The sequence below is a fragment of the Pleurodeles waltl genome, chromosome 4_1 (assembly GCF_031143425.1).
Source record: "Pleurodeles waltl isolate 20211129_DDA chromosome 4_1, aPleWal1.hap1.20221129, whole genome shotgun sequence".
NCBI classification, from domain to species: Eukaryota; Metazoa; Chordata; class Amphibia; order Caudata; family Salamandridae; genus Pleurodeles; species Pleurodeles waltl.
In genome coordinates, this window is record NC_090442.1 from 21682263 (window position 1) to 21705585 (window position 23323).

At 45.4% G+C, this 23323-nt stretch overlaps 1 pseudogene; it reads left to right on the top strand.

Moving 5' to 3' along the window:
• Positions 1 to 23323, top strand: part of LOC138287278 (zinc finger protein 208-like) — a 143768-nt pseudogene that overhangs the window by 54911 nt on the left and 65534 nt on the right.

The following is a 23323-nucleotide window of genomic DNA, read 5'->3' on the forward strand; positions in this document are numbered from 1 at the left end:
CACTGGGGTCCTGGCTAGCAGGGTCCCAGTGAGACATATAAAACACACTGACAAACAGGGTTTTCACTATGAGCACTGGGGTCCTGGCTAGCAGGATCCCAGTGAGACAGTAAAAACACACTGACATATACTCACACACAGGCCAAAAGTGGGGGTAACAATGCTAGATGGGGGCTACCTTCCTACATGTTGTGAGGTGCGTGGGTGGTGTATAGGTGATGGTGGTGTGTGGCTCTGGTCTTGTCTGTGGTCCTGGTGTCTATCTTGTTGCAATTGTTTGTAATGGTAAAGGGTTGTGGGTACTGTGGGTGTGTATTTTATAGTGGTGTGTGTGTGTGGTTTGTGTATGGGTGTCAGGTGTGTGTAGCCTGAATTGTCCAATGTTGTGCTGCTTTGTATGTGTGTGTATATTCTGAGCGCGGCGGTATGTACCGCCAATGGTTTACCGCCATTGAATGTCCTCCGTGGTGATTCGTGGGTCATAATGTGATGGGCGTTGTTCTGTTGGCGTAACGGTGTGGGTTTTGATACCGCCAGTTTATCGCTGACCTTTGGTGTGGCGGACTTGTGTGTGTGGCTAAATAGTGACGTATTGGTGTGTGTGTGCTCTAATATGGTGAACGGATATCGACCGCCGCATCGGTATGTGACGGTATGCTGACGGTAGTCAGCGTGGCGGTAAGTGGGATTTACCGCCATTGTCATAATAAGGGCAATTGTGTGTCTTCCAGCCTGGCCGGGATATCACATTTCATTTCTACATCAACATTGTATTTTTTTTTAAAACACACAAATCGTGCATGCACTTACTTCCCCATACTACAATTACCACAGAATTATGCACTTTTAACTATCAGAGTTCGAAGCCCAACCCCTCCTACTCTTTAGGTAAGCAGGCTCTGGAATGTCGCCCGTTCGCTTGAACAAACAGGTGTAATTCTCACCTGGTTTGAGCGCAATGTTCTATTCAAGCGTCACCGGCGGTGCTTCCTTCAGCTGCATCCAGGGACTTGAGGAAGTAGCGGGCTCCTGGCTGCCGCTCGCCAAAATGTAGTTGAGTTTTTGTCAGAAATAAAAAAGTGACACAATTCTAATAATAATTGAGTATATTTATAAGTAAATAAAATACGGCCGGGAGTACAGCACAGTTCTGTAACTGAAGCCACACTCAACACAGCTCTTACAAACAGCGATTTCTATGCTCTTGGTGGGCACCTAAGTTCCACCTCCTTCATTACATTTACAATTAACAAAGACTATAATTATTTAAATGCTATCTGACTACCTGTTACTAAAATTCAGGTATAACAGATCAGATATAATACATATATATCTTCCTACATACACAGTGACCTTCAATCCTACCCTTTGAAATCTATCAGTATGTCTTCCCTACACGTCTGCCAACTTTGAAGTTTTACGGTCTGTCTCCCACTCCCTGCCAACCTTGAAACACAAACATCTAGTGCTGTGTCTCCCTTTCAGCCTATCATGATTTACCCCTTCTCCTAACCCTGGAATCAGAAAGTGGCTCAGACTCTGCTTTGTGTTTGCGTCCTTCTAAATTATCTATGGCATGTGAAGTCGGACTGTGACTGCTTTTACTCTGCACCTGGCCTCTCTCTTCATTCTCCTTTCTGTCCCTGCATCCCTACGTGATCATTGTATTCAAACCGAGGCCTGTACTTTTCATGTATCATGTACACTGCTGCACATTTGTTTTCTACGTCGTGTGTTGATCAGAGTAGGCCTTCTGTCATTTTCTTGAGGCCTATTACAAGTGTCCTAATACTCTGCTAAATTCTATGCCGATTTATCAAACTGTGCCACACTTATTAGCAGATCGAACTGGACTAAAAAATAAATTCCAGTTTTATGCCAGATTTTGTTTCGATTTGTCAAATTGTGCCTAGGTTAGAAGCAAATCAGGTCCATTTTTTAAAGGAAAAAAAATAAAAAAATTATGTGTAACCTTACGTCTGGGTACTTAGGAGAAAAAATTTCAATTTTCCTTTACAGTTGCAGTCTTATTGGTTTATAGCAATTTTACCTGATTTTTCTGTCCCACTACGCTGAAATTATGTTCAATGCGAACAAAATGTAATTAAAATGGTGGTGAAAAATAAAACTGCAAACGTTCCATCAGTCAGTCAGATTACACATGTAATTATTCTGGGGGTGTGACGAAGTGTATGCTACCGCCAGCTATTCTTTAGTCGATCTCGCATATGGGGAAGTTTGTATTGTTGTTGACCATGCTGTATGGTAATTACTTTTGGTTAACACCTTTCCACTACGTAGCAGGCAAAACGCAGATTGAAATGTGGGTGGATTGAGGGCAGGGTGCACGCCTCCTGTGTACAGAAAGAACAGGTAGAGCCAAGTGCCTATGCATGCCCCATAGACACACACGTTTCACATGGGCATCAATAGTACTATTTCCTTGGCAAAGACTGGAAGAGTGAGAGAATTCCCAACTTGCCAGCGCTTCCCAGAAGGATGGGGCAGAGAGCATCACAGCTGAAGTTGACAAGGGGTCAAAGAGAGGCACTACTGGCTGGAGCAGAGGTAGTCGGGTGCCTGACCTTCAGGCTACTAAAGCAAAACGAACAGATGATGGATGGAATACGGAACAAATCAAACATTCACTCCATCATAGGCATCTACATGTCCACTTCGTTTGTTTATACCTCATAAGCACCTACCTGTGCGCCTCCTCTGTTTATACCTCAGAAACACCTACCTCTGCATCTAATCTGTATGTACTTCATAGGCACCTACCTGTGCACCTCCTCTGTTTGTAGCTCATAAGCACCTACATGTGCACCTCCTGTTTCTACCTCACATGCACCTACCTATGCACCTCCTATGTTTGTAACTCATACACGTCTACCTGTACGCCTCCTCTGTTTGTACCTCATGAACACCTACCTGTGCGCCTCCTCTGTTTGTACCTCATTCGCACCTACCTCTGCACCTCTTCTGTTCCTCCTAAGCACCTACCGGTGCACCTTCTCTGTTTGTACCTCATAGACAAATACCTATGTGCCTCCTCTGTTTGTACCTCACAGGCGAGCTTCCAAAAATAAGCTTGTAATCCCTACGCTGACAGCCGTGGCCTCTTGACTGTAAGGCCATTATCTGACTTCTGCTGAACGCTGCAGAGTGAGTCTCCAGACGTAGGGGAGCTGAAGGACAGGAAATGAGGTAAACTTGAATATAAGAAATATGGAAAGGTAGAAATGCAGCCTCACCGGTGGATAACTCACACCGATCTGCCCAATGCCCATCCAGTCACAAAGGAGCATCCTGGGTCCCAAACTTACAACATTAAGTCAGATACCACGTGAAGGCAGAAAAAGAGGAAAAAGGTTAAATGCACACATCCGTTGCGGGGATATACCCGGTGAATTATTAGTTGTGATGGATTCTCTTAATGACTGATATTGTTGAATAATAAATTATATGAATCAATGTTTGTTTGCCTTATTTGTGCAGATAATGTAAAGGTCGGGCGTTACAATCAACCACTCATTCTGTTTTACAAAAAGGCCCTGGAAGGAGCTGCATCTTTTTAAGTTGTCTTTCAGGGCCAGAATCAGGCACTATAAGCTCTGCTAGTTTGAGGGAGATGGGCAGATGTTCTGGCAATAGGTAGCCCACATCAACTCGCAATAATGCTCCAATCTTTCAGCTTAGAAAAAAACAGTAATGCTTGAACCAGGGGAGCTTTTGAAAGTGTCAAAGGTGACTTGATGAACAGTAAGGTGAAGACAGGAGTTGGCATTTGAGCTGATCCAATGTGAACAGGGAAGCATTTATTTGAAGTGTGTGAATTGAGGTATTTTTGTTGTATACTTCCTGAAGAGTTACCTTTGTTATATATTTCCTGAAGAGTTATTAGATAACAGCAGCCCAGCCTGATCCCTCTGTTTTTGCACAATCAGTTCTTCTTTAAATTAAATCTTATCCATGTGCATCTACCTAAAGCAGCGCCAGTACCACATAGGTGCTCCGTGAGCGTCCTTCCTTTACTAAGTTACTCTGGGAACACTGGTAAATCACCTCCTTTTCAGAAGTTAATACTTTGTGACATAGGCATTCCGTGAGCATCCTTCCTTTACTAAGTTACTTTGTGAATGCTGGTAAATCCCCTCCTTTTCAGAAGTTAATACGATGTGACATGTTCAACAAAACGTTTAGTTAAATATCCGTGTATGGTGAAGTATTCCTTGCTAAGTTTCAAAGACGGTTAAGTAGAGATGTAATTTACAACCAGTTCAATATTGTGTATTCACATTTCCATTTAGTAATTTTTTATATCTTCACATCCACCAGAAAACAAGCCTTGAATGCATGACATTATTATGAATAAAGAAGATAAAACTGCAGATCTGCAAAGAACAGTCACCATCACTCACCTTGGTATTCAGGAAAATATCAATACAGACAGCAACTGAGAAACCTGCTCATAAACTGATCCTGGAAGAAGCATTTAAGGGCAATTCAGTGGATGTAGAGTCTGAGCTGTGCACCTCAACACCACAAGACGAAGAAATGACTGCTTGAAAATGAAGGCAGCAACAACAACAAACTACCTCTTGTATAAACATGTGTCCAACACCAGCTTTGGTCATGGGATCAGTATGATGTTACAGCAAAGCTTTGTTTTCTAAAGTGATAACAGACCATCATTCAATGCTCTGCGTGTATTGCAAACTCTTCCTGGTCAAATCACAGCAACCAGAGAAAAGCACAACAGAGTGGAGCCAAACACCTGAAGGGTAAAGGAAAGAGGAGTTCTGCTGTCTACAATACAACAGACTGTTCCAATTTGCACCGGCCAGAAGGGAGATGAATCTCTACCCGCAAGCATGCATAGCCATAATCCAATCTAAAGTCACAACCACCTACAACATATTTTATATATGAGTGTGACACGTATTTAATGGCTATTGAACGCTAGTTTTAATTCAGAAATCAAACGTAAAAGTGCTTTATCAGCCATATGGCTCATCAGGAAGCACAGACTTGGGCTGTAGACAAATATATACCCGACCCACAGACACTAACCACGAAAAACAAATCATACACATTTAGTGAGAGCTTTAGTTTCTCACCTCAATTAAAGCACCATCAGAAAACTCACACAGAAAAAAACCCATTCAAGTCCAGTGAATGTGTGAAGAGCATCAGTCAATTACCAGAATTACAGAGCCATCAGCAAACACGCAGAGGGGAAAAACCATACAAGTGCAGTGAATGCGAGAAGAGCTTTAGTCGACTATCAGTTCTAAAAAAGCATCAACGAACACACACCGGGGAAAGACCATTCAAGTGCAGTGAATGTGGCAGCACTTTTAGTTATGCTTCATCATTAGGGATTCATCAGCGAACACACACAGGGGAAAAACCATTTAAGTGCAGTGAATGTTTAAAGAGCTTTAGTCAATTATTACACCTCCAAAGACATCATCAAACACACACAGGTGAAAAGCCATACCATTGCACTGAATGTGGAAGTAGTTTTAGTGATTCTTCACAACTCAGGATTCATCAGCGAACACACACAGGGGAAAAACCATTCCAGTGCAGTGAATGTGCAAAGTGCTTTAGTCAGTCATCACACCTACGAAGACACCAGCGAACACACACAGGGGAAAAACCATTCAAGTGCAGTGAATGTGCAAAGTGTTTTAGTATGTCATCACAATTACAAAGACACCAGCGAACACACACAGGGGAAAAGCCATTCAAGTGCAGTGAATGTGTGAAGTGTTTTAGTATGTCATCACAATTACAAAGACACCAGCGAACACACACAGGGGAGAAACCATTCAAGTGCAGTGAGTGTGGTAGTGCTTTTATTTACTCTTCATCATTAAGGATTCATCAGCAAACACACACTGGGGAAAAACCATTCAAGTGCAGTGTATGTCTGAAGAGCTTTAGTCACTTATCAAGCCTAAAAAGACATCAGCGCACACACACAGGGGAAAAACCATTCAAGTGCAGTGAGTGTGGCAGCGCTTTTATTTACTCTTCATCATTAAGGATTCATCAGCAAACACACACAGGGGAAAAACCATTCAAGTGTAGTGAATGTCTGAAGAGCTTTAGTCACTTATCAAACCTAAAGAGACATCAGCAAACACACACGGGGGGAAAGCCCTTGAAGTGCAGTGAATGTGGCAGCACTTTTAGTTGTGCGTCATCATTAATGATTCATCAGCGAACACACACAGGGGAAAAACCATTCAAATGCAGTGAATGTGTGAAGAGCTTTAGTCAGTTATCAAACCTAAAAAGACATCAGCAAACACACACAGGGGAGAAACCATTCAAGTGCAGTGAATGTGGCAGCTCTTTTATTTACCCTTCAACATTAATGATTCATCAGCAAACACACACTGGGGAAAAACCATTCAAGTGTAATGAATGTGGCAGCACTTTTACTTACTCTTCATCATTAAGGATTCATCAGCAAACACACAAAGAGGAAAAAAAATTCAAGTGCAGTGAATGTCTGAAGAGCTTTAGTCACTTATCAAACCTAAAAAGACATCATCGCACACACACAGGGGAAAAACCATTTAAGTGCAGTGAATGTGGCAGCGCTTTTATTTACTCTTCATCATTAAGAATTCATCAGCGAATACACACAGGGGAAAAGCCATTCAAGTGCAGTGAATGTGGCAGAACTTTTAGTTATGCTTCATCATTAGGGACTCATCAACGAACACACACAGGGGAAAAACCATTCAAGTGCAGTGAATGTGGGAAGAGCTTTAGTAAGGTATCACACCTACATAGACATCAGCGCACACACACTGGAGAAAATCCTTAACATTGTAGTGAATGTGGCAGTAGTTTTAGTGATTCTTAGGCATTAAGGAATCATCAGCAAATGCACACAGGAGAAAAAACATTGAAGTGCAGTGAATTGTATGAACAGTGCTGGCGGTATCCGTGGCACCCTATTTTGACATTTCCGCTGGGCCAGCGGACAAGCCACATCAACATTGAAGCCGGCTCATAATAGATGTTGATGGGCAGCGGGTGCAGCAGCACCTGTCGTGCATTTCACTGCCCGAAATTCAGGCAGTGAAATGCGCGATGGGGCTGTGTCTGAGGGCCCCTGCACTGCCCATGCCAAGTGCATGGGCCCGCAGGGGCACCCCAAGTCCCCCTTACTGCCAGCCTTTCCATGGCGGTGTTTACCGCCATGGACAGGCTGGCGGTTGGAGATTCATAATCCCCAGGGCAGAGCTGCTTGTAGCGCCTCCCTGGGGATTATGACCACCCGGCGGAAGCCTGGCGGTATAGTGGAGGGACTGGCGTTATGGCCTTGGTTAATGCACCACGGTCATAATACACTGGTGGAACACCGCCAGCCTGTTGGCGGTATTACCGCCAGTGTTCCGCCGGCCACCAGGGTCGTAATGACCACCTTAGTCACTTATCAGGCCTACAAAAGCATCAACGAATACACACCAGGGAAAGACATAAAGGTGCAGTAAATGTGTGAATAGGATCAGTTGATTATCAAAACTACGAAGACATCAGCAAACACACAGGGGGTAAACAATACTATTACGGTCAATGTGGAAGTAGGTTTAGGAACGTACCAACATTAAGGATTCATCAGGGAACATTCACAGGGGAACAGCCTTTCAATTGCCCCGAATGTGTGAAGAGCTTTAGTTTACCAGGCCTACAAATATATCAAGGAACACACACAGCGGAAAAGCCATTCAAGTGCAGTGAATGTATGAAGAGCTTTAGTCAAATGCAATGAATGTGAAAATAGTCTTAGTGACTTTTCAACATTAAGGATTCATCAGTGGACACACACTGGGGAAAAGCCTTTCAGGTGCAGTGAATGTGTGGATAGCTTTTGTCAGTTATTAAACCTATTGGTACATCAGCAAACGCACACAGAAGAAAAACAAAAACATTGCAATGAATGTCAGAACTGCTTTTGTCAATTATCAGCTCTCTAGAAGTCATGAGCAAACACACAGTGGGAAGACCTAGAAGTGCACTGAAAGTGTGAAGAGCTTTTGTCAATTTTCGATTCCACACAGTCCTAAGCGAACACTTTCATTTCACTCACATGGAAATAATCCTAGCGGTGCTGCGAGTCTGGAAAGAACTTAAGAAGATTAACAATAATATTGAACCATCTGAGGACATAGACATGAGCAAAAAGGTGCAGTTATTTTAACATGAAGGAATTACAGAGAAAGATAAAATGTCAATGATGTGGGACATTCAAATACCAGATCGTAGAAGACCCGTCTAGTCAGAAAAGACAAAACACAAATATCGATACCTGTAGAATTATAAAACGTGGCTATTCTCAGTGATTGTTCACTTTTGCACACATAACAAAACAACATGACATACCAGGAAGCACATTGGGAGACTAGCACATTGTTGACTAAAATGAAAGAAACATTGTTGGTTTTTATTCAGTTGCAAAGAAAAACATCCAAGCACACCTGTTCCTGCTACCTGTAAAGGCAGCACTCTGAACAATACTGGGACTAACAAGGGTACTTTCAGCTAACTTGAGGGGTTAGTGATAAAACCCATAAACCCAACACACTCGGACTGAGTCCCTGCTAGAAGAACTAGTTTAACAAGCACGCGCTGGTGAATGTTCACAGTTGATCGTGGTGTTTGGACATTTTCATACAACATTGATGATTCACTGGCAGTAGCCGGAGAACAGTGTCCAAAAGCACAAGACGTAAAAGCAGCAGAATGTGAGCTGTAACTCTCAGGGTTAATGCTTGCAGTGCACGATACTTACCACCCAATCTCTGACATGGAAGAAGCAATGCTAATGTCCATCCTCACATGCACCTGTCAATGCACCCATCATAGTGGCACTTCCCAGGGATATTTAACATTGAGCTGGATCTTGGCTGACTGCTCACTACGTAAATGATTCACTGTTAGATTAATTGTATATAAATGTGTTTTATGACTTTCTTATTTACAGAGAATTATTCAACCAAATCCTAATTGTGTAAAGGACAGAATCGGGGCATGATGGCACAATTCTTGAGAGGAATTATTGTGAAATGACAGAACCCACTATAAAGAGTTTCTCATAAAACTATAAGCACCATGAACGGGCGAAGAGTGAGCAAGGGGAAAAAGTTATGGTTGTCTGAGGGTGGAAACGCACCTCCAAAGATCACATCTAGAACTTTGTTCTTCCTAGGTCTCGAACAAACTGCTTTATGTGTTTTTTTTCTTAAAATGGGAGGCTGTGCCTCAGAGCCCAGTAAGAACATGCAGTGCTAAAATTCTAGCAAATGTAAACTATGTAGCTTTTCCACAGCCATATAACGCCCCTTTAACCTTTGTTTTTTTCAGTCAATTCCTAATTTTAAATTTTTTATTCTATTTTCTAAGTATACCGTCTCTGTAATCTTTGTTTATTTGAGTGAAGAAAGTAGTGTATCCTGACTTATCCCACGTTTAGCCTTGTTCAAAAAAGACATTTTAACATTTTACACATAGTGAGGTCACTTTATTGTAGTTTAACATGCTATATGACTGTCCCACATACAAAAATATTGGCAGTATAAATACAGTGCATATGACAAATTGTCACCTATCGTTTCGCTCATGGACGTGTTGTCAGGGCTCTGGAGATGGGAACCTCCATTGGTAAAATGTATATATTACTATTAACAAATGCCGCTGCAGTCTATGTATTGAACTAAAGTAAAGCACAGGTGTTCAGGAAACAGCCTATTTTTAATCCAAAAGAGTATACCTTGCTCTTTCATAATGTTTGCTGCATCATTTAAGCATTGAATCAGTTGATGTATCCGCTCGTTCTTTGGACCTTATAACTAAGGGCCTCATTACGAACACGGCGGGAGACAGTGTCTCCGCCCACCGGCCTGGCGGGGAACACGGGCGCAACATTTAGGGCGGCTCCATGAGAAGCCGCCGCCAATGTTGTTGTGCGGCAGGTGCAGCAGCACCCGTCGCGCATGACACTGCCCGTAAATCGGGCAGTGACATGCGCGACGGGTGCCTGCACAGGGGCCCCTGGGAACCCCCTCCGCCAGCGGCTGGCAGCATTTGAAACATTATCCGCCGGTAGCGCAGGTACCCTGACAGATGGCGTTTCCGAGCATAGCGGTGGGTGACGGCTGCCGTTGGCGGCCATCACCCTGTTCTTTATATGGCGGTTCGGCCCACCATGCCGTCTGGCGGCTTTAGCCACCACTGCCGGCATGGCGGGCCTAACCGCCAAGTTCGAAATGAGGGCCTAAGTGTGACTCTGGCTTGACTCCCCCCATGAATTTTGTGACTTGCCGAGATCTTATTTTTACCAGAATGAAGCCACTGAACCAGCGGATTCTGTTTGAAGAATGGGGTGAAATAGTTAAATCCCACATCAAAAACATTTAATTGCTAGGACGATCAATTGCACATCCTGCAACTCCTCTTCCACACCAGTTGTCCCTTATTCTCAAATGTTCAGAAGGATTTGTTGTCTGAATGTCAGAAGCGGCAGAGACATTCATGAAGCTAAAGCAAGAAGGAGTGTGGCAGATATAGAGGGCAAAAGAGAGATAAAGGGAGCGAGACAAAGAAAGAGGGATCAAAATGAAAGAAAGTGAAAATATAAAGAAGAAGCAGCCAAATACTTGCAATGTGTGACACCACTAGAGGAACGGCTTGAATACCTGTGAATTTATATATTTATTTTCAATACCCATAGACTAACGTCATGCCAATAAACAGGGCACAAGTTGTGAGGAAGAAATGGAGGGGGACCCTTCTCATATGCAAATCGCAATGATGTCACAAAAAGTGATGTCAGGCCCTTATAATAATCCTCATGTGAAAGGTCGACGGCCTATTTTAAAAACAAGAAACATAAAATAATGTTAAAAGAACATTTTGGTTTTACTTTTTATGCATCATGTTTTTCCCACTATCAATCTGTAACTAAACTCGGAAATGGCTGAAAGTGTAAATATTATTAAACAGATATGTGGAACTTGGAAATTATATTATTATATAACTTTCAGCAAATAAATAAAATGTGCTGCCAACTTGTGTTTGTTTCCTGATGGTGTTCTTTACCCAGCTCCAAATCACAAAGGTGTTTCACATATACAGTGTGTCAAGCAATAGAAGGGTTAATTTTGTCATGTTCTCTGTTGCTCTCTTGTGCCATTCACACAAATAAAGGGGACGATGCTGGTGGGACGGGTAGTTACAAACACTCTGATGCCAGTATTTGCAGATGCAAGAACCTGCAGTGCCATCCACCAGGTAACACCTCCCAGCCGCAGGCTGGGGCGGAGGTGGAACTGAGTCCCTTTTCTAAAAAATAGTAGGGGGCCTCCATCAAACTGCATCCTCCCCCGACGTGTGCCCTACTGATAATGCAATAGTGAATTTGAGTAATGAACGATGAATTGAATTGACAGAAAGAAATGAGAAAAAGAGAACAAGAGAGCGAGATGCAGAAAGTATGGTGAAAACTAAAAAAGAGACATGAGACAAGGAGGAAGTACAAACGGTTCACCCTTGGTAGATCATGCCCTTCTTCACACAGGACCCTTTTCAGGTTATTTATATAGAAAATAAATAAAAAAGAGGCCAGTATCCAGCCTTGTCTAACACCACAATTCAAGGCAAATTTAGATGTACACTCTCCAGCGGGCCCATAACACACAGTAATGGTAAGGTCCAAATACAAGTCTCTAAGAAAAGTAACCAGCGTTTTATCAAAACCCACGCCCATCAACATGTTTCAGAGCTTAGCCCTGTTAACCCTGTCCATAGCTGAGCTGAAGTCCATAAACCCCAAATGAAGGGAGCCTGCCTTTGCCTTGGTGTACTTGGCTACAAGTAGGTAGAGATTTAAACCTTGGCCCACGTTGCCCTTCCCAGGCTGGAAGCTGTATTATACATCAGGGAAAGGCTCATGTTCACTAGCCCACACAATTAACCTACTCAATAGAACTCTCCTAATTACTCTCACTCTTGATTATTTCAATGAAATGGGCCTGTAACAGCAGGGTCCATCCTTGTTGCCCTTTTTATGTTTCCCCTAGGCAGCACATGTGCTATCGCCTCAAGAAATGTTATCTATTCTGTTAAGTATGTGCCCCCCCTTTGCTGCCCGTTGCTTTTAATCTCGTAAATGTGAGTTTTTTACTGGTCAGTTGTATTTGTCTCTCCTTTCGTTGCTTGGTTTCCTCCCATGGCAACTACCCATGTTACATGTACGCTTACTTTGTTCTTAATGTATATGTTTTTCAGCGCACTACTTTTTATGTCAACTTTAACTCATTTTCAGGTTCAAAATGGTAACACAGCTGCTCCCGTCAAAGTTGAACGCAAGTTTGGCATCCAGCCGCTACCGCACTGCCTCATCCCCGCTTTTCCTGTCCCTTGCCCTGGGCGGCGCCCGCTTCATGGCCACCACACTTCCTCTCCGTATTGCTGGCTCTGCTCACTCCTCCCTCTGCTCTCGCCGGCTTCCTGCAGTGCCCCTTCTTCCTCCCTCCTGCTTGATGGGCTTGTTACTCTGCTGAGGCCCGTGCGGAGCTTCTGATATCCTTCCTTTATTCTTTTGGCTCCTGCAATGATTTGCAACCATGGGTACTATGACCCAAATTTAAGAAGAGCCTAGTGCCACCCAGCACCATATTAGCGTCATTTTTTTATGTTAATGTTCTTGTTAGATTGGCAAAAACGTTGTGCCAAATTTACAAAGTGGCACAATACATGCATTGCGCCACTTTGTAAACTCTTGTGCCACATTATGCCTGCTCCAGACATAATGCATGCAAGGGGGCGTTCCTCCATTAGGGGGCCCAGAAAAATGGCCCAGTAGAATCTGTGAGATTCCACTGCACCATTTTTCTCGTCATTTTTAATGCCAGCTCAGTGCAGGCATTAAATTGAGGCACACCATTGTTTATAATGGGCCTCTATGTACTTTGCAAGATTAGTGCCAAAATTGTTGCCACTAATCCTGTAAAGTACCACAATAGCATCAGAAATCATGGTGCTATTAATCCTAACGTGCTCCATGGTGCGCTGTATCATTAATACAGCGCACACTTGGTGCGTTAGTGGCACAATGGGGCGCAAGAAAAATGTCGCTTCATGTAATGAAGCACCACTTTTCTTAAATCTGGGCCTATATTTTTTATCAGAGCAATCTCTAGTTCTTGTTTACTTTCTTCTCACCCACCCAAATCCTGATTCTTCTCTTCCCCCTGCATCTTTTCCTTCTCCCCCTCCCACACGCACTGGTCTATTTATTCAGCCCCATTCCAACTGAAGCGCTGGCCACTTCATAGCACTTAGATTTTTTTCCGTGGACTGGTTGTGCTGAGGCGACGATAGAAGAAAGAAAACAATTCAACACATCAAAATACAACAGACAGCAGCAGCAGCCTCTGCAGAGAGGTACAGGAAAAGGCTCTGCACACACGAGCAGGTACATGATGGGTTACCATAGCTTTGTGATATAAAATGACCAAAATGTTTCAATCCTGTTTTGACCCTATTTAACAATACAGGCCATGAGCTGCAGTGGGGAGTGTCCTTCCTCCATGGCAGCAACAAACAAAACAGCTGGCAGAGGTCCTGTCCCTCACAGAATTTATTATCTCATGTTGATTGACTGCTATCTAGCTCTGTGCTCTTCTCGGTCTTCATCTCTGCTGTTTGCTTTATTTTCCAATTCAAATTGTTCCATGCACAATTAAGTTTCCCACCTGCTGCCAAGGAGGATTTGTGTTGATGGATGCTTCTCCAACAGTGCACCTCTCTCCTTATTGGTAAATGGCAATGCCAGGCAAGATGGTACTTTCCTACAATATCCAAGAAATCATAGTGACTGCATCTCTTAGGAACTGGTTTCCATGAAACTTAACAGCACTGACACAAACAATGTACTTTGTAGTGACTTGGCCCCTTCAAACGTTTGGGAACAACTTTTAATTAAAGTGGCTAGCTGTCTTGGGCCAAATTCCAAATTTTCTGAATAAGGGGTAACCTTATGAGCCAGACTAAAATGCACCTTTTTACATGAAACACTGAACACCAGCACAGAAAAAGGATTGGACAAGAATGTACCTCCCTTGAAGAAGTTGTCTTGTACTCCAGGCCTGAGGAGAAGGCCTTCTCATGAGGCTCCATGTTCACCTGCTCAACTTTGTCCCAACATGGTGTTGTGAGGTACTTTGAGATGAAAGCTTTGAAAAGATCGGATATCTGCTCCCTGCACTGAGCTTGGCCACAGAACACTGAGACTTAAGCTCGATGGACTCTGTGGGCCTCATACTCTCTCCATGGCCGTCCCCCACCTCCAGACATATATTAACTGTGTGTAGGAAAGTACCATCTTGCCTGGCATGTTACCCCCATATTTCACTGTATATATGTTGTTTTAGTGTATGTGTCACTGGGACCCTGCCAGCCAGGGCCCCAGTGCTCATAAGTGTGCCCTGTATGTGTTCCCTGTGTGATGACTAACTGTCTCACTGAGGCTCTGCTAACCAGAACCTCAGTGGTTATGCTCTCTCTGCTTTCTAAATTGTCACTAACAGGCTAGTGACCAATTTCACCAATTCACATTGGCATACTGGAACACCCTTATAATTCCCTAGTATATGGTACTGAGGTACCCAGGGTATTGGGGTTCCAGGAGATCCCTATGGGCTGCAGCATTTCTTTTGCCACCCATAGGGAGCTCTGACAATTCTTACACAGGCCTGCCACTGCAGCCTGCGTGAAATAACGTCCACGTTATTTCACAGGCATTTACCACTGCACTTAAGTAACTTATAAGTCACCTATATGTCTAACCTTCACCTGGTGAAGGTTGGGTGCTAAGTTACTTAGTGTGTGGGCACCCTGGCACTAGCCAAGGTGCCCCCACATCGTTCAGGGCAAATTCCCCGGACTTTGTGAGTGCGGGGACACCATTTCACGTGTGCACTATACATAGGTCACTACCTATGTATAGCGTCACAATGGTAATTCCGAACATGGCCATGTAACATGTCTAAGATCATGGAATTGTCACCCCAATGCCATTCTGGCAATGGGGAGACAATTCCATGATCCCCGAGTCTCTAGCACAGACCCGGGTACTGCCAAACTACCTTTCCCGGGGTTTCACTGCAGCTGCTGCTGCTGCCAACCCCTCAGACAGGTTTTTGCCCTCCTGGGGTCCAGCCAGGCCTTGCCCGGGAAGGCAGAACAAAGGACTTCCTCAGAGAGAGGGTGTTACACCCTCTCCCTTTGGAAAAAGGTGTCAGGGCTGGGGAGGAGTAGCCTCCCCCAGCCTCTGGAAATGCTTTGATGGGCACAGATGGTGCCCATCTCTGCATAAGCCAGTCTACACCGGTTCAGGGATCCCCCAGCCCTGCTCTGGCACGAAACTGGACAAAGGAAACGGGAGTGACCACTCCCCTGACCTGCACCTCCCAGGGGAGGTGCCCAGAGCTCCTCCAGCGTGCCCCAGACCTCTGCCATCTTGGATTCAGAGGTGTGCTGGCACACTGGACTGCTCTGAATGGCCAGGGCCAGCAGGTGACGTCAGAGACTCCTTCTGATAGGCTCTTACCTGTGTTACTAGCCTATCCTCCTTCCTAGGTAGCCAAACCTCCTTTTCTGGCTATTTAGGGTCTCTGCTTTGGGGAATTCTTTGGATATATCTGTGTATTGTGTTTTCTTATGATATTGTGCATATGACACCAGTGGTATAGTAGGAGCTTTGCATGTCTCCTAGTTCAGCCTAAGCTGCTCTGCTATAGCTACCTTCTATCAGCCTAAGCTGCTAGAAACACCTCTTCTACACTAATAAGGGATAACTGGACCTGGTACAGAGTGTAAGTACCCCTTGGTACCCACTACAAGCCAGGACAGCCTCCTACGTTGGTTGTGCAGTGGTGGGATAAGTACTTGCAACTACTTACCACTTTGTCATTTTGTACTTTTCATAAGAGTAAAATATACAAAACAAGTTCAGTGTATGTACACCTAACCAAAAAGTTTTGCTTTTCTTCTCTTACACTATATGCTAAGTGCTGAAAAGTACTCCTAAACTTTCAAAAAAGTTTCAAAAAGTTGAAAAAGTTTTTTTTCCTGTTCTTTAAAAAGTCTTGGAACTTTTTCCATCTTTTATCTGTCTCTAAACCTTTTTCTATGATGTCTGGTGTAGGAACTCCTCTTAATTTGGTCAATACAACTTATGACCACCTTAACTTTAAGAGCCTAAGGAGTCTCTGCATTGATAGAGGTTTAGTGGTAGGAAAGAACCCTTCTAGAGAGTTACTGTCTAATATGCTTATTGAGAATGATAAGGCCCAGGGTGGCACCTCATCTGAAAAGTTGATAGATAGCTCACACCCAGGAAGGCAGAACAAAGGACTTCCTCAGAGAGAGGGTGTTACACCCTCTCCCTTTGGAAAAAGGTGTCAGGGCTGGGGAGGAGTAGCCTCCCCCAGCCTCTGGAAATGCTTTGATGGGCACAGATGGTGCCCATCTCTGCATAAGCCAGTCTACACACACCGGTTCAGGGATCCCCCAGCCCTGCTCTGGCACGAAACTGGACAAAGGAAACGGGAGTGACCACTCCCCTGACCTGCACCTCCCAGGGGAGGTGCCCAGAGCTCCTCCAGCGTGCCCCAGACCTCTGCCATCTTGGATTCAGAGGTGTGCTGGCACACTGGACTGCTCTGAATGGCCAAGGCCAGCAGGTGACGTCAGAGACTCCTTCTGATAGGCTCTTACCTGTGTTACTAGCCTATCCTCCTTCCTAGGTAGCCAAACCTCCTTTTCTGGCTATTTAGGGTCTCTGCTTTGGGGAATTCTTCAGATACCCAATGCAAGAGCTCACCAGAGTTCCTCTGCACTTCTCTCTTCACCTTCTGCCAAAGGATCGACCGCTGATTACTCAGGACCCCTGCAAAACCGCAACAAAGTAGCAAAGACGACTACTGCAACCTTGTATCGCTTCATCCTGCTGGCTTTCTCGCCCGTTTCCTGGTGGTGCATGCTCTGGGGGTAGCCTGCCTCCTTCTTGCACCAGGAGCTCTGAAGAAATCTCCCGTGGGTCGACGGAATCTTCCCCTGCAACCGCAGGCAACAAAAGACTGCATCACCAGTCCTCTGGGTCCCCTCTAAGCACGACGAGCGTGGTCCCTGGAACTCAGCAACTCTCTCCAAGTGACTCCCACAGTCCAGTGACTCTTCAGTCCAAGTTTGGTGGAGGTAAGTCATTGCCTCCCCACGCTAGACTGCATTGCTGGGTACCGCGTGATTTGCAGCTGCTCCGCCTCCTGTGCACTCTTCCAGGATTTCCTTCGTGCACAGCCAAGCCTGGGTCCCCAACACTCTAACCTGCAGTGCACAACCTTCTGAGTTGTCCTCCGGAGTCGTGGGACTCCCTTTTGTGACTTCGGGTGGACTCCGGTTCACTCCTCTTCCAAGGGCCTGTTCCGGTACTTCTGCGGGTGCTGCCTGCTTCTGTGAGGGCTCCCTGACTTGCTGGGCGCCCACCTTGTCTCCTCGTCCAAGTGGCGACATCCTGGTCCCTCCTGGGCCACAGCAGAACCAAAAACCCTAACTGCGACCCTTGCAGCTTGCAAGGCTTGTTTGCGGTCTTTCTGCGTGGGAACACCTCTGCAAGCTTCTTCACGACGTGGGACATCGATCCTCCAAAGGGGAAGTTCCTAGTCCTCTTCGTTCTTGCAGAAACCAAAGCTTCTTCCATCCGGTGGCAGCTTCTTTGCACCCTCAGCTGGCATTTCCTGGGCATCTACCCACTCTTGACATTGTCGCGACTCTTGGACTTGGTCCCCTTGTTTCACAGGTACTCAGGTCCGGAAATCCACTGTTGTTGCTTTGCTGGTGTTGGTCTTCCTTGCAGAAACCCCTTATCACGACTTCTGTGCTCTCTGGGGGTTGTAGGTGCACTTTACACCTACCTTACAGGGTCTTGGGGTGGGCTATTTTTCTAACCCTCACTGTTTTCTTACAGTCCCAGCGACCCTCTACAAGCTCACATAGGTTTGGGGTCCATTCGTGGTTCGCATTCCACTTTTGGAGTATATGTTTGTGTTGCCCCTATACCTATGTGCTCCTATTGCAATCTACTGTAACTTTACATTGCTTGCATTACTTCCTTTTGCTATTTCTGTATATGTTTGGTATTGTGTACATATATCTTGTGTATATTTGGCATCCTCATACTGAGGGTACTCACTGAGATACTTTTGGCATATTGTCATAAAAATAAAGTACCTTTATTTTTAGTATATCTGTGTATTGTGTTTTCTTATGATATTGTGCATATGACACTAGTGGTATAGTAGGAGCTTTGCACGTCTCCTAGTTCAGCCTAAGCTGCTCTGCTATAGCTACCTTCTATCAGCCTAAGCTGCTAGAAACACCTCTTCTACACTAATAAGGGATAACTGGACCTGGTACAGAGTGTAAGTACCCCTTGGTACCCACTAGAAGCCAAGACAGCCTCCTACGTTGGTTGTGCAGTGGTGGGATCAGTACTTGCAACTACTTACCACTTTGTCATTTTGTACTTTTCATAAGAGAAAAATATACAAAACAAGTTCAGTGTATGTACACCTAACCAAAACGTTTTGCTTTTCTTCTCTTACACTATCTGCTAAGTGCTGAAAAGTACTCCTAAACTTTCAAAAAACTTTCAAAAAGTTGAAAAAGTTTTTTTTTCCTGTTCTTTAAAAAGTCCTGAAACTTTTTCCATCTTTTATCTGTCTCTAAACCTTTTTCTATCATGTCTGGTGTAGGAACTCCTCTTAATTTGGTCAATACAACTTATGACCACCTTAACTTTAAGAGCCTAAGGAGTCTCTGCACTGATAGAGGTTTAGTGGTAGGAAAGAACCCTTCTAGAGAGTTACTGTCTAATATGCTTATTGAGAATGATAAGGCCCAGGGTGGCACCTCATCTGAAAAGTTGATAGATAGCTCACACTCTGACTCAGGGGAGCCCCCAGTAGGAGTGTTGCAGGGTTCCCTTCTTAATCTGCCCCTTAGCAGACCACCTAGCAATGCTGGTAGTAATAGAAGCTCCCATCACAGTAGGGATGTTTTTGTTCCTGGAGGCCAGGTTGTTAGGGTGCCAACTGTTAGGGACAGATCTCCCTCTGCTCATTCAAATCTTTCTTCTGTGTCAAAACATTCCCAACCCACCCACCCTGATGACAAGATGTTAGAAAGGGAACTCAATAAGTTGAGAGTGGAAGAGTCCAGGCTGAAGCTTAAACAGCAACAGCTGGCTCTAGACAGGGATTCCCTAGACTTAGAAAAAGAGAGACAGAGGTTGGGGTTAGGACCCCATGGTGGCAGCAGCAGTATTCCAGATAGCAACCCTGTGAGAGAGCATGATTCTAGGAATCTGCATAAGATAGTTCCCCCTTACAAGGAGGGGGATGACATTAACAAGTGGTTTGCTGCACTTGAGAGGGCCTGTGTGGTACAGGGGGTCCCTCAAAGGCAGTGGGCTGCTATCCTATGGCTATCTTTCAGTGGAAAGGGCAGGGATAGGCTCCTTACTGTGAAGGAAAGTGTGAGAAAGTAGCCTCTTTCTAGCCTTGTTACCCCCACTTTAGGCCTGTTTGTGAGTGTATGTCAGAGTGTTTTCACTGTCTCACTGGGATCCTGCCAGCCAGGGCCCAGTGCTCATAGTGAAAACCCTATGTTTTCAGTATGTTTGTTATGTGTCACTGGGACCCTGCTAGTCAGGACCCCAGTGCTCATAGGTTTGTGACCTATAGGTATGTGTTCCCTGTGTGATGCCTAACTGTCTCACTGAGGCTCTGCTAATCAGAACCTCAGTGGTTATGCTCTCTCATTTCTTTCCAAATTGTCACTAACAGGCTAGTGACCAATTTTACCAATTCACATTGGCTTACTGGAACACTCTTATAATTCCCTAGTATATGGTACTGAGGTACCCAGGGTATTGGGGTTCCAGGAGATCCCTATGGGCTGCAGCATTTCTTTTGCCACCCATAGGGAGCTCTGACAATTCTTACACAGGCCTGCCACTGCAGCCTGAGTGAAATAACGTCCACGTTATTTCACAGCCATTTTACACTGCACTTAAGTAACTTATAAGTCACCTATATGTCTAACCTTTACCTGGTAAAGGTTAGGTGCAAGGTTACTTAGTGTGAGGGCACCCTGGCACTAGCCAAGGTGCCCCCACATTGTTCAGAGCCAATTCCCTGAACTTTGTGAGTGCGGGACACCATTACACGCGTGCACTACATATAGGTCAATACCTATATGTAGCTTCACAATGGTAACTCCGAATATGGCCATGTAACATGTCTAAGATCATGGAATTGCCCCCTCTATGCCATCCTGGCATTGTTGGTACAATTCCATGATCCCAGTGGTCTGTAGCACAGACCCTGGTACTGCCAAACTGCCTTTCCTGGGGTTTCACTGCAGCTGCTGCTGCTGCCAACCCCTCAGACAGGTTTCTGCCCCCCTGGGGTCAAGCCAGGCTTGTCCCAGGATGGCAGAACAAAGGACTTCCTCTGAGAGAGGGTGTTACACCCTCTCCCTTTGGAAAATGGTGTGAAGGCAGGGGAGGAGTAGCCTCCCCCAGCCTCTGGAAATGCTTTGATGGGCACAGATGGTGCCCATCTCGGCATAAGCCAGTCTACACCAGTTCAGGGATCCCCCAGCCCTGCTCTGGCACGAAACTGGACAAAGGAAAGGGGAGTGACCACTCCCTTGACCTGCACCTCCCAGGGGAGGTGCCCAGAGCTCCTCCAGCGTGCCCCAGACCTCTGCCATCTTGGATTCAGAGGTGTGCTGGCACACTGGACTGCTCTGAGTGGCCAGGGCCAGCAGGTGACGTCACAGACTCCTTCTGATAGGCTCTTACCTGTGTTACTAGCCTATGCTCCTTCCTAGGTAGCCAAACCTCCTTTTCTGGCTATTTAGGGTCTCTGCTTTGGGGAATTCTTCAGATACCGAATGCAAGAGCTCACCAGAGTTCCTCTGCACTTCTCTCTTCACCTTCTGCCAAAGGATCGACCGCTGAGTGCTCAGGACGCCTGCAAAACCGCAACAAAGTAGCAAAGACGACTACTGCAACCTTGTATCGCTTCATCCTGCTGGCTTTCTCGCCTGTTTCCTGGTGGTGCATGCTCTGGGGGTAGACTGCCTCCTTCTTGCACCAGGAGCTCTGAAGAAATCTCCCGTGGGTCGATGGAATCTTCCCCTGCAACCGCAGGCAACAAAAGACTGCATCACCAGTCCTCTGGATCCCCTCTCAGCACGACGAGTGTGGTCCATGGAACTCAGCAACTCTGTCCAAGTGACTCCCACAGTCTAGTGACTCTTCAGTCCAAGTTTGGTGGAGGTAAGTCCCTGCCTCCCCACACTAGACTGCATTGCTGGGTACTGCGTGATTTGCAGCTGCTCCGGCTCCTGTGCACTCTTCCAGGATTTCCTTTGTGCACAGCCAAGCCTGGGTCCCCGACACTCTAACCTGCAGTGCACAACCTTCTGAGTTGTCCTCCGGTGTCTTGGGACTCCCTTTTCTAACTTCGGGTAGACTCCGGTTCACTCCTCTTCCAAGTGCCTGTTTCAGTACTTCTGCGGGTGCTGCCTGCTTCTGTGAGGGCTCCCTGACTTGCTGGGCGCCCCCTCTGTCTCCTCATCCAAGTGGCGACATCCTGGTCCCTCCTGGGCCACAGCAGCACCCAAAAACACGAACCGCAACCTTTGCAGCTAGCAAGGCTTGTTTGCAGTCTTTCTGCGTGGGAACACCTCTGCAAGCTTCTTCACGGCGTGGGACATCCATCCTCCAAAGGTGAAGTTCCTAGTCCTCTTCGTTCTTGCAGAAACCAAAGCTTCTTCCATCCGGTGGCAGCTTCTTTGCACCCTCAGCTGGCATTTCCTGGGCATCTACCCACTCTCAACATTGTCACGACTCTTGGACTTGGTCCCCTTGTTTCACAGGTACTCAGGTCCGGAAATCCACTGTTGTTGCTTTGCTGGTGTTGGTCTTCCTTGCAGAAACCCCTTATCACGACTTCTGTGCTCTCTCGGGGTTGTAGGTGCACTTTACACCTACCTTACAGGATCTTGGGGTGGGCTATTTTTCTAACCCTCACTGTTTTCTTACAGTCCCAGCGACCCTCTACAAGCTCACATAGGTTTGGGGTCCATTCGTGGTTCGCATTCCACTTTTGGAGTATATGGTTTGTGTTGCCCCTATACCTATGTGCTCCTATTGCAATCTACTGTAACTTTACATTGCTTGCATTACTTCCTTTTGCTATTACTGCATATTTTTGGTATTGTGTACATATATCTTGTGTATATTTGGCATCCTCATACTGAGGGTACTCACTGAGAAACTTTTGGCATATTGTCATAAAAATAAAGTACCTTTATTTTTAGTATATCTGTGTATTGTGTTTTCTTATGATATTGTGCATATGACACTAGTGGTATAGTAGGAGCTTTGCATGTCTCCTAGTTCAGCCTAAGCTGCTCTGCTATAGCTACCTTCTATCAGCCTAAGCTGCTAGAAACACCTCTTCTACACTAATAAGGGATAACTGGACCTGGTACAGAGTGTAAGTACCCCTTAGGCACCCACTACAAGCCAGGCCAGCCTCTTACATTGTGCTACATCACCAGCTGGGTAGACAGATGGTACTTTACTACATAACCTCCCCCCCCAAACGAAGGACACTAAGACTAGCCATGACCTGATGAGTCTTCATTGTCTAAGTGGAAATATCTGGAGAGTCCATCTGCATTGGAGTGTGTACTCCCAGGTCTATGTTCCACTGTATAGTCCATTCCCTGTAGAGATATGGACTACCTCAACAATTTAGGGTTTTCACCTTTCATTTGTTTTAGCCAAAGTAGAGGTTTGTGGTCTGTCTGAACAATAAAGTGAGTGCCAAACAGGTATGGCCTCAACGTTTTCACTGCCCAGACCACAGCAAAGGCCTCCCTCTCTATGGCAGACCAATGCTTTTAGGGGTAAACCTTTTGCTGATAAAAGCAACTGGTGTATCCTGGCCCTCAGAATTCAGTTGTGATAAGACTGCCCCTACCCCTAATTCAGATACATTAGTTTGAACAATGAATTTATTGTAGTAACATGGGCTTTTTAGGACAGGTGTATCCATTAGATTTCCTTTAGTCCTACGCGAACCATGCTGTCCACCCCCACTGACTGGGTTAGCAGCCGCCTGAGAATTGTCACGTATTTTGCACATCCAGCCAA